Source organism: Panthera leo, chromosome B1 (assembly GCF_018350215.1).
Source record: "Panthera leo isolate Ple1 chromosome B1, P.leo_Ple1_pat1.1, whole genome shotgun sequence".
NCBI lineage: Eukaryota > Metazoa > Chordata > Mammalia > Carnivora > Felidae > Panthera > Panthera leo.
The window spans coordinates 130,803,140-130,818,409 of NC_056682.1; the positions used below are offsets into that span (position 1 = coordinate 130,803,140).

General features: G+C 35.4%; 1 protein-coding gene and 1 long non-coding RNA gene across 3 annotated transcripts in view; one reads left to right on the forward strand and one right to left on the reverse strand.

Annotated features, from left to right (window-relative positions):
- The window catches only part of SNCA (synuclein alpha), a 154,144-nt gene that overhangs the window by 117,708 nt on the left and 21,166 nt on the right, over positions 1-15,270 (forward strand). The gene's annotated exons all lie outside the window — the stretch shown is intronic.
- LOC122218046 overlaps positions 1-15,270 on the reverse strand; it is a 263,924-nt gene that overhangs the window by 35,808 nt on the left and 212,846 nt on the right. For both annotated transcript variants that reach the window (XR_006201823.1, XR_006201822.1), the window contains 2 exons: positions 8,868-8,976; positions 6,027-6,136 (listed from right to left, as the gene is read on the reverse strand). This is a non-coding gene — a long non-coding RNA (uncharacterized LOC122218046). The remainder of the gene's footprint in view (positions 1-6,026; positions 6,137-8,867; positions 8,977-15,270) is intronic.

Here is a 15,270-nt window from a genome sequence, read left to right on the forward strand (position 1 = left end):
ATATACAAAAAACTAAAAGTCCTACAATTGAACAAAAATAATTTTGTTATGCCAAGTATATTAACTTACATTTGTTAAAAGAATAACTGAGGCATATTAACAATTTTAAGGCTTTATTTGAGCAAAAAATTAATTTGAATCGGGAATCTTCCAATCTAGCAGGTAGAAAGGAGCTCGAACTGTACAAAATGAAAGACTAGTAGGCAGAAGGGAGTGGGAACAAGGAAATTATATGTAAGTAAAAAAAAGCAGGTTGGTTATGGGAAGGTTACTTTCCTTTAGGAGATGGCAGGGCATTTATCAGGCAGTGAACCTAACTAGTGTTCATCAGGAGATTCCCGAATGACTCCTTTAAGATTCCCATTTCTGGGAGAGCTGAAACTTTAATGAAATTAAGTCTTTGTTTGGTGATATCAGGCTTAGCTTAAATGACTCCATTCTGGGCCTCAGTTTTGTTGTTGTTGTTGTTTGTTATTAACCATTTCCCCCTTTTGATCAGATTCTCAACCTAATTAAGAGATTTGATACTTTAAGGCATTAGCACTACTTCCAGTTACCACTCTGGAGCTCTCATGGTTTTTGCTGAATCTCTGCATAGTACTCACAGCTCACAACGTCAAGTTCAAATTTTTTAAGTTGGTCATTTTCTTTGTTCCTGTTATGATGTTCTATTCTTAGGGAGGTCATTTGCTTGGTGGTTAGCAGCTGTTAACATGCATTTAAATCTTTTGAGAAACTACAGTGCACCGGGGAGACTACTATGATTATTATGGGCAGGATCATTCTTGATGTGTGGAGTGCACTTTACAGCCGTGGTCCCCAGGACCCAAACCAATCAGACTCAAGTCAAAGAAAGACCCCTTTGAAGGGGTCACGTTCTTAAACCAATTGGATTGTTCAGTAATCTTATGTAGCTGAGTCTCAGCTTCCTCAGAAATGTTAATCTAGGTGCAGCAAGTGCTGTTGGCCACAGGAGTGGTTCCTGAAAATAGATAGCCTCATTTATACTTATTCCTAGCCAGGGGAGTAGGGATCTGCCAAAGCTAGTAAATCTTGAATCATATATGCCTTCTGGTAATTCCTGTTTGAGCCTGTGGCTCAGGACTGGAAGCATGACAGCCATGGAGGCTGGTAAAATGTAAGGGTCTATAGACAAGTGGTTTTATTTTCTTTACCCTTGCCTTGTCTCACTCTCATTGTATAGAGCCTGGTTGCAAAATTCTCCGGATTGGGGTTGTTAACTAGAGATAGGGAAATGGGCCTCTAGTGTTAGGGAGTCTGACATGACAGAGACAGGAGGTGTGAGATATGCACCTGAATTTTTATAGCTTGGAATTTGGCTGCAATGTCAGTGGTCAAGAGTCCTTGGTAGGGTTCTTTCCATGAATCTCATTTTTGCAAAAGCATTAGAGTAACACAATGATGGTCTATAAATAACAAAAGACTTTAAAATGCCCATAGATAAAGATCTGATGACAGTTCATTATAATGGAATTGATGAGGAATCTTGATTATTTCTGTGACATACATTTTAAGATAATAGCTGGAATTATGACCGATAACATTACACCAGAATATATCATATTTTTATGAATTTTGTACAAATTTGAGAACACATATTTATAACATGCATCTATTTATCTCTATATAGATGTATATATAGATATATATGTATATAGATATATATGTGTGTATAAATATATATCATATGTCCACAAATATAATCTAAGAAGGTTTATCATCACTTAGTTAATAATGCTTAACACATAATTTAACATACCAAATAAACCTAATTGTTTTATCATCTCTCTTTTACAAGGTGAGAGACAACCTCATTGAGATTTTCCAGGGTTCCTCTAGGAATTCTCAAAATTAGTTTGAAGTTAGAATTTGATTTTAAGAAAATGTCAAAAGGTTTGATTAATTAGGATTACAAACCATTATAAAATAAGACTTAATCATCTATTTAACAAAAGTGACGAAAGATGTTAAAGGCAAATACACAGGCTACATAGTGATGGACAAAAACTTAGCTCTCTTAATAGAAGATTGGGTCTTATTAAGTAATCAAAAACCCGATCAAGTCAATGTGAAGCACAATAAGTCACTTTGGTAAGACACAAGATCTTTGCTGACCAAGCAGATGACTTAAAAAGTAAAGAGAAACCTATGTTTAAAATGTCTTATTATGAGCAGACCAATAATCTAAGGGAATTTTTTCCTTTTAACAGACAAAACCAACTTCCAGTTTTGTACCAGTATACTTTTGATATTAAAACTATTTTAAAAAATTAAATCCATTCTGATCTTAGCCATCATGACCACACATAAAATTCCTTCTCCAATATTCATTTTCCACAAACCTTCTACAACTTTCATGTAGCCATTCAGATGTTTTCCTCTTTCTCATTCTGAAACAATTATTTTACATTCCTTAGCAACTTTTCATATATAGTGGTTTCCTTTGATCTTTATTATTTCTAAGTAGTTTTAACAACATACATTGATTAGAATTCTTAACTCTTAGAATTCTTCACTCCTAGTGAAAACTAAGAAATCAGCAACTGTGGGTTGTTACACGAGCATTCTGTGGGATTGGTGAATTTATAAACCATTTAACACTACCTAGAAGCATATTCTTCTTGTAGTAAATTTTCCAGTGTGGCATCTTTACTAATAGACCCAATTATCTTTAATTCCTCTGTAAAAGAAGGTTTCTCTTACTACATCTATACACTCTATTGAACTTTGCATGCAACTTCTTTTCCTAAACATGCAGGTATATGCGTAATCTAGGCGTGTTTTTCCCATGTATCTTATTACTGTAATATATTCTGGCTTGATACACTATAATAAAAACTTGGGAACAAAAATGTTTCCAAAAGTGTTCAACATTTGTTATATAACTTTTGTTGTTGTTGTTTGCTTGTTTTTGTTTTTGTTTTTGGTGTGGTAAAAATGAATAGAAGCTGAATTTCATATTTTATGATATGGATTATGTTTTGAAAACAAGTCTTTACTATCCATAAATATGAAATATTAATGTTATTTAACATTCAAAGCATAATTAGGCACAGTTCTAAATCGGAGTTAAAATTGAAATTTATTAAGAGATAAAGTGGCAAATATATAAGTTAAAGATAAAATTATATCTGGTAATTAAAGTGTTTCTTGTGATAATCTCTTTGGAATAGCTAATAAATGTTTTAGTATACTTAAAAATCTACTAATACATGGAGTTGGCAAATATAGATCACATAGTCATATTCTGAAAAACATATTAGTGTTAGAGACTACTGAAATGAATTTTATTAAATTTGTTAAGAAAAAGGACATACACAACTGATCATCAACTGATAGATGCTGTTTCTTCTATACTCCATCCATTCCTCCCCACCCAAACCTGGATAATTTCAAAGCAAATACCTAGATATCTTATTTAATAAGCAAACATTTGATTATTTAATTTCTAAAAGTTAAAGACACTTTTTTTTAATGCAAAAGCCCAATATATGATCATCCTTAAAAAGTAACTCTCTACCCAGTGTTCAGACTTCTCTGTTTCATATTTGCTTAAATCAAGATTCAAATAAGACTAAAATAACATTCTTAAGTTGCAGTTTTCTGACGCTCTCATCTACTTTAATCTATAGCTTCTTCAAAACTGTTTACCTTGAAATTTACTTGTTGAAGTATCTGTATTATTTGTCTTGTATCACTCCCCATAGTCAGAAAATTTGCCAGTTACATCTAATGTGAACATGTTCTTCAGCCCCTTGCATTGCTGTAAATTGTCAGATCTAGTGATAGATGTGAATCCAGTTCAGATGTTTGGCAAGGATATCTTATAAGGAACACAGAACGTGTGGTTATATCTCAAGTCTTGTTAGCAGCCATTGCCAATCATTGCCTAGATTCCATGTAAAAGCATGATACTCTATTTTATCTTCTTTAGAGTATATCTAAAGAGAAAAGCTTGTACTCACCAACTATTTGTTTAACCTAAAGTATAGTTTGTACAGGAAAGGAAAATACATTCCTGATGATTTCTGAGATTACATTTCTCCTTGTCAATTCTGACTCTAATTTTTTTCCATAAAATAATCTATCTCCCACCTATTCTGTGCCTTTCTCATCCCACAGCATCCTATTCTGATTACCGTGTAATAAACGTTACTGAAGATTTTGGGACACCAGGCTATGAGGGGGGAAGGTAGGACAGTGAAATCATATTGTAGCACAGGACTCCATAGAAAACAGGATGTTGAATTAACAGTTATCCTTGTCCTTAAAGGATTTTGCTTACTTACGTAGCAAGAATCATCATGGGAGTAGGCCTTTTACACTGTCACTTCATTCCTACCAGTTCCTTGACCCTCACTAATTTCCCAGGCATGTCTTTGAGGTAGATTTTTATACACACAGGTGATTCATTAGAGTAGTTTGACACAATTTTCACCTATGCTTTAACTAATATTGTTTTTCCTTCTGGGTAGACTTCTATAATATGAAAGATGCAATGGCCCCATAGAATATATAATATTACTGAATAAAATTCTTTGATGGGTTCAGCAATCAAATTACAAGAATTTCATTTACCAAAAATAGACTCTTAACTAGGTCTTAAAAGGATAAATTGGACATAGGGACATAACAGAAAGTCAAATTTTTCAGTTACTGAAATCTGTACTTTTCAATTAAAACGTTTGAATGCCAGAGCTCTCCGAGAATTTCAGAACAGTGGTTTAGAGCATAAGTCACCTGTGCCATTTTGACTCTGAGTAAATTACTAAACCTCTCTAAGACCAAGTTTCCTATGGAAGATGTGGTTGAGGATAGTTGGTCCATAGTTCTGTGAGCTGTCCCTGTTCTATGTAATATAAAATAGTTATTTAAGATTTTTAGTCAGTTAAAAATTTATTCAAATATTAATGTATTCAATAATCTCATTCTCCAGAGAACAACACTTATAAAGCCCAGCAGTCAGACTTGTGAACACAATATATTTATGCCTTTAATGAGTTAAAGGTTTCTGAAAGTATAAACCTGTTCTTGTTACATGCTGATAGTTGTTGAATACCCTGGGATTCTTTTTGATTGCCTACTTTTATCTTTTCCCCTCTTTTTTCTGTTAGATAACAAAGATTCAGCTGGGTATATTTTAAAGATCTAATTGGCTTTATTAAACAAATACTGAATGGGGCAGCATACCACCTAGCAAGTAGAGGGAGGGCCCAGGGAGATACACAAAATGAAAAGTTTTCATAGAAAAAGTGTGAGGCAAGAAGGTTATTAGAAAAAAAAAAAAAAAGAATTATTTCAGGTAAGCCCACTTTCTAGGGGAAAACACAGGGGTTTTTTTGTTTGTTTGTTTTTTATTATTATTTTTTTTAATCATGCATATTACTCTTCCTTTGAGGGATGGAGAGGACCCAGGTGGCAGACTGATTGGCACTGACCAGTATTCCTGACTGGTGAAAACTACATTTCTGGGGGAGGTTGAAGCTGAAATTAGAATAGGTATCAAGCTCTGCTATAGGAACTTAGTCTAAGTGACACCATTTTGGGCCTGTGGTTTTCTTTATAACAATTCTTCACTTTTGAGCAGACTCTCAGCTTAACTGACAGATGTTATCAAGCTTGAAGGCATTGGCTTCTCTCTAACCTATCTCACTGAAGTTCCTACAACTTTGCTCCTCTGTGAGGCATCAATAGGCCATGACATTTTTATTTAACCTCTGTGATATTCATAGGTCACATTTTCCAGTTGACATTTTTTAAGTTGATAATTGTTGTTGTTGTTCCTTAGATGTTCCAGTCTCAGGGGGATAATTTGCTTGGTGGTTAGTAGCTGCAAACATACATTTAAAGTTTTTTGAGAGAATATAATGGACCAGGGAGATTATTATGATTACTATAAGCAGGATAATTCCCCAAATTTAGAATATACCTTGGAGCCATGGTCCCCAAGACCCAAACCAATCAAAGTCAAATAAGTCAAAGAAAATCCCCATGGAAAGGCATACCTTTTTAAAGTCAAGCAGCTTGTCCTTATTTTGAGTTTTAGCTTCCTCAAAATTGTCAACCTAGACATGGCAGGTGATGTTGTTCAAAGGACAGACACCTCCTTGATCAGCTAAAAGATAATCAAGAGCTCTTCTGTTATCAAGGACAACTATGGCTGGAGAGTTTAAAGATGTTTGTTGGGCTACTATTACTTTGGCAGATTTTTTAATGATTTCAAGAAGTAGGGAGACATTTTTGATTGTAGCCTTATTTATATTTATCCCTAATTGGGGAAATAGAGACCTGCCAAAAGGAGTGAATCCTGAATCACAAAAGCCTCCTGAGAAGTCCTATTTAACTCAACAATGTAAATTTAGGAGAAACAACTAATGAGATGTCTTATTTTGCTTGTGAAAAATTAGGGGCACATGATTTTCTCTTTGCCTGAAATCAAAGACGTTATTCCCTGCCTTAGCAATGGCCTGAGAGATACAGATGAGGGTGTTATCTTTCTAGGCCAATGCCAGAGGAAAGGAAAGGAAAGGAAAAGAGGAAGAAGGGGTTTTATGTTCAGTTAATGTATTAAGTCTTAATCTGGAACCTTGGCAGGAAGCCATGTACCTCAATGTCAGCTACTTCTCTTCCTTGTCAATTTGATTTAGAGGTCTCTACCATCTTTTAGTTTTGCAGCAGTGTCAGTGGTCAGAGGCACTTGTTAAGGTCCCTGTCAGTGGGGTTCAAGGGTTGTCTTCCTCTGATGACATTTTAGACCAGCCACCACACTGTAGAGGGTGACCAACAGGTTCTTTTAAATTAGGATCTAGCAAACCTTCTTTATGGATGACATCCTATGGATGACAGGCTTGAGCATAAAACATTAGAGATTTACGGTAGCTGATCATACTAGCATGAAACAAGGGATCAGCAAAAGGCTGTATACTGATAAAATTTTAAGTTGATAAAGTTTTTGGTAAGGCTTCTAGGATTAGGCCAGTGAAGTGGATGCCTTAATCACTGGAGATAGTGGAAAGTACACATAAATGGGAAACACATTTAAGTTTTTGTTTTTCCTGTGAGGGCATCAGACTTGGAGCAAGGAAAGACTTTAATCCATCTAGAAAATGCATATACAATAATAAGAACATATTGATAACCATACAAGGTAGCAATTTAGTGAAGTCTAGTTGCAGGTGTTTTGTTGAATTTACAACCATTATTTCTCCATATGAAATTTTCTCATTCAGAAGCAAACTGGTGCCATGTCAGAGGACATTAAAATGGCAAAAGTCTGGCAATGAGGGGCCATTTTTGCAGGAGAATGGACTTCATCACATGTACCACAATCCTATAAATATAAAAAAGGCTTAGTATTATTTATTTGACAGTGCTTCCATGTAAATTACATATGAAATGCCCAATTTGTTTAACAAATCTTTTGGAATATTTCAAGTTAAAAAGGCATTTAAAAAAAAGAATTTGATTTTTGGGGGCACCTGGGTGGCTCAGTTGATTTAGCATCTGACTTCAGCTCAGGTCATGATCTCACAGTCCATGAGTTCAAGACACCTGTCAGGCTCTGTGCTGACAGCTCAGAGCCTGGAGCCTGCATCAGATTCCTTGTCTCCCTCTCTCTCTGCCCTCCCCTGCTCATGCTCTGTCTCTCTCTCTTTCTCTCAAAAATAAACAAACACTAAGAAAATTAAACTAAATTTAAAAAGAATTTGATTTTGGAAGTTTGTCAAAAATACCAAAAAACGGATTTTAAATAAAGCACTTATTCTAAATAGGATCACAGATAATTATGAAACTTAATATTTAAAAGGTAAAAAATCTTATACAATAATTTTACTAAAACCAGACTAAAAGTCTAAGAAAACCATCCTTTTAAAAAAGACAAAACCAAATTTTAACTTTGCTCCAGCTTTTGATATTAAATCTATATTAAAAATAAATTTTTTAAATCTTAGCCAGCTTGACCATATATTAATTTTCTAAAGGTTTGCTTATAATTATTTTTTATATTCTGATTTTGTCCTTTGTGTTCTTCTCCTTAAACTAACCTCTATTTAGGACAAAATTACTTTTTTTCCACCTCAACAAAAAAATGCATCTTAATTTTTCACTTCTTTTATTATTTATTTATTTATTTATTTATGCTGAAAATGTATCCTTTCCTGGCATACAGAGATGTTTCCCCTATTTTTAGTAGTTTTAATTACAAATATTAATTAGAACTTTAACCCTTAGAAAGCTTAATTTCTAGTCAAAACTAAGAATAAGCAATTGTGAAGGGTCACATCAGCATTTTTTAAATTTTCAAATTTATGAATATATTTTAAAATTTCTAGAAGCATGTCTCTTAAAGTTTTCAAATGTAGCATTAACATTTCCAAATATCTTCTAGTTTCTCTGTAACAAGCCAAAAGTAGAAAAACCTATGTTTATTAATTAATATTTTAGTATTTTGTCTTATTTGGAAATTAGATATTTATATTGTTATGGAACCAGGCTGGAACACTGGCAGAAAAACCAAGCAAAATTTGGAGATCTTGGTGGGTTGGAGATTTATTTAACACCAGCGGGCTCAGAGGAGACCGTTTCTCCAAAAATCTGAGCACTGAATGCAAGTGGGAAGTGTAATTTATAGTTGTCAGCTTCCATATCTGTGGTGGGTTTTCTCATGTGCGGCAAACAGGGCAAGAAGAACCTGGAAGAGGGGTCTCTAAGCTAGAGACCAGAGCTTGTTTTAGTCCCCTCGGCCATCTTTGGCACAGTACTTTATTCATTTCTCCAACATTCCCCCCTTTGATGCCTTTAAAAAAAACTTGCCAAATACTTGCCATCAGACAGGCCTACAATACCTGTAGAATTGGGCATATTCCTCTTCATGAGGTCCCCAAAATATCCTGAGGTTCCTGCACCTGCCTGGAAGTGACCTTCATTACTCATCTGGTGAGGCTTCTGGGAAATCTGTAAGCAAGGTATCAGGCCAACATTTCCAAGGGGCTTTATGGCTCCATGTTTCATAAAGCCAACCTTAGTTCCTTAAAGCTATCTGGTCATATCTGAGTCTATGAATGTCACTCTGAAATATGACATTCCAGTCAAAGCCTTGGTAAAATAACCAGTATTTCCAATGGTGAACTGTTACAAAATGAACAGATTCTTATTGAACTTATGCAAACAATTATAATTGCCATGAAACAAAGAATATTCACTGAGAGTTTTTGAATTTCAGGAAGTTATGTAGAGAGAAAAGATAAATGCTTCAGTTTTCAAATGAATGCTTTATGACATTTCTGTATATCATAGATATCTTAAAAGAAAGTTTCCTTATTCTGAAAGAGGAAACATTAGAGAACCAGCAATATTTTCAACCAGAATCATAAAACTATAATCTTCTTCAGTTCATTTAATCCCATGTTCCTAATTGTTGTTCAATTTGAATGCAGCTTTTTAGTTCTGGAAATTCTTACCCATTTTAGTATCAACCTTAAAGATGTTGAATACCTGTATTTGTCCCCAAAGTCCTTTTTATAAATCTCCTTGAAGAAGAGACACGTTTTGTGAGAGAATAAGAATAATTATAAATGACAAAATCTCAGAAATAGACATTGTTAAAGATCTGATGAGAGTTCATTATGATGCAATCGACAAAGAAATTCAGTTATTTCTGTGACACATAACACTTCAAGTAATCAGAATATTAAGTGATGACATTATACCAAAACACTAAAACTTTAGGAATTGCATATATATATGGGCAGTTACAGCATTTACCTGTGCAATACAACCTAAGGTTTACCATTGTATGACAGTGCTTTTCCAAGTAACTTAGCACCCAAAATAAAAGGGCCTAATTGGCCAAAAAGACTTAATTTACCATTTAAATCCTGGGAAGTTTGTTAAAACCTTAGGAAGTTATAAATACATCCTGAATAGGATTACAGATCATTACAAATCTTAAAACTTTATTTATTCAACCAAGGTGGCAATAAAAGACCCTAAAGGTGAATGTATAGCAGTATATAGTTGTTACCAAAACCTATCTCCTTTAACGTAATCAAAGACCTGATAAAGATGAAACCTAAAACTTTGGTTTTCCCGGAAGACAAACATTTGTTTGAATTGTCTTATCAAGAGCAGATCAACAGTCCAAGAAAACTTTGTCATTTGAACAGAGAGAAAAGCAGAATTTCAACCTTATACCAGTGTACTTTTAAACTTCCATTCATCTCAACCTTAGTCCATCCTGAGCACACATAAAATTCCTTTCCAAAGATTTCCCTTCATGAACCTTCTACAACTTTCCGTTGCCTTCAAACTTTGTCCCAAAGCCATTTCTCTCCAAATAACCAGTCTCATTTAGGACAAAATTATTTTCTTCTACCATCAACAAAAACAAATTTCCATCCCTTATATCTTTCATACATACTTCCTACTTTCCTGTATACAGGGTTGCTTTCCGTATTTCCATCAGTCTTAAATACACTTAGCAGAATTTTAACTCTTAGGAAACCTTGGTCTCCAATTGAGGACTTAGTAACCAACTGAGAGGTGTTTACACCAGAGTTTTTTTAGATGGTAAATTCATGAACCAATTAAGTACAAAGCATGTTTTCCAATAGATCCAAATAGCCTTAATTTCTCTGCAGTAAGAAGTTAAAAACACAAACCTATGTTCAGTAATCAAAGCTTTAGCAATTCATTCTATTTGGAAAAGACCTAGTTGTCCAAGGGGGTATACTTTACTCCTTGACCTTGAGGATGGGAGGAGGAGCCAATGGTGCCTGAGGCACTGAGGAGGATATTGGAACCAGCTACGTAGACCACACCCACGTTGATGCAGAAACATTAGGGGGAGGGGAAGGCAGAGGAGGAAAACCTAATTTAAAACCTTAACTCAGAGGAGCAGCCACCATGTTTTTCCACCAAAGTGGAATATCCACATCAGGCTAAAGAAGACCAGGAATTTCCCCGAAACAAATGGAGTTTCAGCAACTGCTTGGGAACATTCTTTAAAGTCCCCAGCCCGAGGCAGACTAACCACAGTTGGCCCCAATTATAGCTATTAACCTGGGAAAGGAGGGAGAATCCTTCACATTATTAGGCAGAGGAACAGGGAGAGTCAGTGTCCCCTTCAGTCTGATTCTCTCTTGGCCAGACCAATAAGGTCCCCTTCTCAGCATTCCTCCTGATCTCGGCTGGGTTTTGAGGGCCCCTTCCGATTCGGACATTCATTCTTCCAGTGTCCCTTCTCTTTGCAGTATGCACATTGGTCCTTTGCTAAGGGGGCTCTGGGCTTCCCCCATTTTTGTGGTTGGGGTCTTCCCATCTTTGCAGTGTCTGTTTCTTTTAGTGCTGCTGCGAGAAGGGTGGCCTTCTTTTTTAGTCTTCTGTTCACTTCTCTTTCGGCTGCGGCTTCTCTGTCATAAAAACTTTATTGGCGACCACTATCAGCTGAGTGATAATCATCCCGGCAAAGCCCTCCAACTTCTGGAGTTTGCTTCTGATATCTAGGGCAGCCTGTGCCACAAAGGAGGTATTTACCACTTGTTGACTTTCTGGTGTATACACGGTATGCTTCACATAGTCTTTCATAGTAGTCTCCGGGAGTTTTGTTTTCTATGCTCTAATAAAACTACTTTTTTGTACTGAATTTAAGGTTATTGGTCTAGATAGCTAAATTTTCCTTTAATATTTGTGGAGGAGACAATTAAGATTTGTATTTGGGGACACCTGGGTGGCTCAGTAGGTTAAGCGTCCAACTGTGGCTCAGGTCATGATCTCATGGTTCATGAGTTTGAGCCCCTCATCGGGCTCTCTGCTGTCAGAGCCAGCTTCTGATCTTCTGTCCCCCTCTCTCTCTGCCCTTCCCCACTCATGCTTGTGTGTGTTGTCTCTGTCAAAATAAATCAACATTAAAAAAATTTTTTTAAAGATTTGTATTTGTCCTTGGCAAGTCAAGTTCTAAATGGCTTTAGCCCTTGTTTTTTCTTGATAAAAATTACCTCTCTGAAATTTGCATTTTAAAGAGATGGACTAATTTCCTGGCAAAGACCAGGCAGCACACTGAACATTTACAGTTCAATAGCATAGGAAAAAAAAAATGCAAGCACTTTCTAGAATGACTTATTCTCTCAAGGCCAGGATTTTTACAATATTTATACATATTTTGAGATAAATAGGAGGTTGTGGGATGGGCAAAAAAGATTGGTGATCTTTGAATTGCTTCTGTAATCACTTCTGATCCTGCCAAGACTAAATTCATAAAATAAGAACAGCTTTTTTTTTTTTTTTAATTCCTTAAAGAATTGGGTTGCTGTGTAATGATATCAAAAGACTGACACAACCATCCACCTATGAAAATGTCTTCTTTTCCTCTGGGTACTTTGAGCTTAGCTGAGAAGGCCTAAAAGTTTTATATCAGGTTCTGAATATCAGCTTCCAATTTGGCCAAATTTCTGATTATACAGTTGTTAAGTCTTTTCAAATATCTTCTCAGGTTTTAGCTAGGACAAACAGTAAATATTTCTGGCAATATCAAACAACTTCATGCACCCAAGAGGAATCCTCAAAAAAGGTGTAAAAGATACAATTTTTTTGATATCTGGAATTACTCCCATAGATAGCCAAAAAAAGAACTGACAATCTGAATGTCCCAGGCAGGCAGAAACTCAAACCATTTCTTAAGATGTAAAATGAGAAAAGCACAAAGAAAATACTTAGGCCTGGGAGGGAAAGAATAAAAACCTAATAGGTCTAAATTTGGACCAGAAGGGATAACATGAATTTTTTTTTAAGGTTTTATTGTAATCACCCAGTTCTCAGATCAGCAAATTCATTCCATAACCCCCATCACCTATTCACCCCTCCCCCCGGACCCTCCAGTCTGGTAACCATCAGTTTGTTCTCTATAGTTAAGTCTGTTTTTTTGTTTGTCTCTCTCTCTCTCTTTTTTCCCTTTGCTCATTTGTTTCATACATTCCACATATGAGTGAAATCATATGGTATTTGTCTTTCTCTGACTTATTTCACATAGCATAATATATTCTAGCTCCATCCATGTCCTTGCAGATGGCAAGATTTCATTCTTTTTTGTGGCTGAATAATATTCATTATGTATGTATGTGTGTGGATATACATACATATATATATGTATCATGTATATATTTATATATAAGATACATATATATTTGATATATTTGTATATAAGATATATATATATATATATCACTTATTCTTTATCCATTCATCATCTATTGATGGACACTTGGGTTATTTCCATATCTTGGCTATTGTAAATAAGGCTGCAATGAACATAGGGATGCATGTATCCCTTTGAATTAGTGTTCTTGTATTCTTTGGGTAAAAACCCAGTAGTGTGATTGCTGGATCAAAAGATAGGTCCATTTTTACCTTTTTGAGGGACCTCTATACCGTTTTCCACAGTGGCTACACCAGTTTACATTCCCACCATCAGTGAAAGGGTTCCTTTTTCTCCACATCCTTGCCAACACCTGTTGTTTTTTTGTGTTGTCGATTTTAGCCATTCAGATAGGTGTAAGGCAATATTTCATTGTACCTTTGATTTGCATTTCTCTGATGATAACTGATCATGAGCATCTTTTCATGTATCTGTATGTCTTCTTTGGAGAAATGTCTGTTCATGTCTTCTGCCCATTTTTCAATTGGATTATTTGTTCTTTGGGTAGTGAGTTGTATAAATTCTTCATATATTTGGGATACTAACCCTTTATCAGATACGTCTTTTGCAAATATCTTCTCCTTTTCTGTAGGTTGCCTTTGAGTTTTGTTGATTGTTTTGTTTGCTGTGCAGAAGCTTTTTATTTTGATGTAGTCCCAATAGTTTATTTTTGCTTTTGTTTCCCTTGTCTTAGGGGGATTATTTAGAAAAAAAAGCTGATCTGGCCAATGTCAGTGAAATTACTACCTGTGTCTCTTCTAGGATTTTTATGATTTCAGGTCTCACATTTAGGTCTTTAATCTATTTTGAATTTTTTAATGTTTATTTATTTTTGAGAGACAGAGAACATGAGAGGGGGAAGAGCAGAGAGAGAGACAACAGAATCTGAGGCAGGCTCCAGGCTCTGAGCTGTCAGCACAGAGCCCAATGCAGGGCTCGAACTCATGAACCGTGAGATCATGACCTGAGCCGAAGTGGGATGCTCAACCGACTGAGCCACCCAGGTGCCTGGTCTTTAATCAATTTTGAGCTTATTTTTGAATATGGTAAGAGAAATTGACCCAGTTTCATTCTTTTACATGTTGCTGTCCAGTTTTCCCAACACCATTTGTTGAAGTGACTGTCTTTTTCACACTGGATATTCTTCCCTGCTTTGTCAATGATTAATTGATCATATAGTTGTGAGATTCTTTCTGGGTTTGCTGTTTTATGCATCTGTGTGTCTATTTTTGTGCCAGTAGAATACTATTTTGATTACTGCAGCTTTGTAATATAACTTGAAGTCTAGAAATATAATGCCTCCAACTTTTCTTTTTCAAAATTGCTTTGGCTATGTAGGGACTTTTGTGGTTCTATACAAATTTTAGGATTGTTCTAGTTTTGTGAAAAATGCTGCTGATATTTTGATAGGGATTGCATTAAATCCATAGATTACTTTGGGTAGTATAGACATTTTAACAATATTTGTTCTTCCAACCCATGGGCATGGAGTGTCTTTCCATTTCTTTGTGTCATCTTCAATTTCTTTCATTAATGTTTTTTGTTTGTTTGTTTGATTTACTTTGAACCAGTGCAAGTGTGGGAGGGGCAGAGAGAGAGGGAGATAGAGAATCTCAAGCAGGCTGTGTTCTGTCAGTGTGGAGCCCACATGGGGCTCAATCTCACGAACCATGAGATCGTGACCTGAGCCCAAATCAAGAGTTGGATATTTTACTGATTGAGCCACCCAGGTGCCCCATCAGTGTTTTATAGTTTTAAGAGTATAGGTCTTTTACCTCTTTGGTTAGGTTTGTTCTTAGGTATATTATTATTTTTGGTACAATTGTAAATGAGATTATTTTCTTAATTTTTCTGCTGCTTCATTATTGGTGTATAGAAATGCAACAGATTTCTGTACATTGATTTTGTATCCTGTGACTTCACTGAATTAATTTATTAGTTCTAGCAGTTTTTTGGTGGAGTCTTTTAGGTTTTCTGTATAGAGTGTTATGTTACCTGCAGTGAAAGTTTTACTTTTTCCTTACAATTTGGATGCTTTTTGTTTCTTTTTGTTGTCT